Source organism: Belonocnema kinseyi, chromosome 5 (assembly GCF_010883055.1).
Source record: "Belonocnema kinseyi isolate 2016_QV_RU_SX_M_011 chromosome 5, B_treatae_v1, whole genome shotgun sequence".
Classification (NCBI taxonomy): Eukaryota; Metazoa; Arthropoda; class Insecta; order Hymenoptera; family Cynipidae; genus Belonocnema; species Belonocnema kinseyi.
In genome coordinates this window covers 135,951,199-135,951,982 of record NC_046661.1, presented here as the reverse complement: position 1 = coordinate 135,951,982, position 784 = coordinate 135,951,199, and positions in this window count along the sequence as shown.

Here is a 784-nt window from a genome sequence, read left to right as displayed (position 1 = left end):
TGTATGTGCTTAAGAATCCATTCCTAGTTTTTCAAGCTGCTGACAACTAGTCTCGATAGGTGAATGGTTAGGGTCCTTGATTAGCGTGCGATAGGTTATGCGGTCGAATCCCCCTCGTTGCGTGCGAAATTTTAATGGTTAATAAAGTGTTAAAAATACGATTTACCAATTAATCATATGTAGATGCATGTATATCTTGAAAAAAATCATGTACTTTGTGTAATTATAAATTTTTAAGGATTCTTTTTTATAATTTTAAGCGCAGTTTTACTAATCACTGAAGAGTAGCATCTACTGCGCACGCAGTCGCATGTACGATTCTTGTTCAGTAGATCGCACTCATTTTCGGTATGTTCCACTAAACTTTTTTCTCCGTGTATTTTTGGGTTAATCCGCAAAAGTAGTGCATCCAACGCATACTGCATCACGATGCAGTATGCGTTGCTCTTCATTAAATTGATCATCCAATTCCTGCCCAACATTTTTAATGTCAGAGACAACAAATTCGTCCTGATCTCCTTCCGAATCGCTGCCATAATGTTCATCTTCATCGAAAGAAGCGTCTAGTGATCGCACAATCGCTCGGCTGCTGTGCAAATTATAACCAGAAGTTAATGCGCCAGCCATCATGAGTAAGAAAATTAATAAAAACTAGTTTTTACGAATTTTACGTACTAACATTATTTATAATTTTTTACAATGATTCAAACTTAAGAGCGTCAAACTTTGAGATACTTTGAATTAAACACTCACTACTTGATGGGCATATTTAACGTTGAGGAGG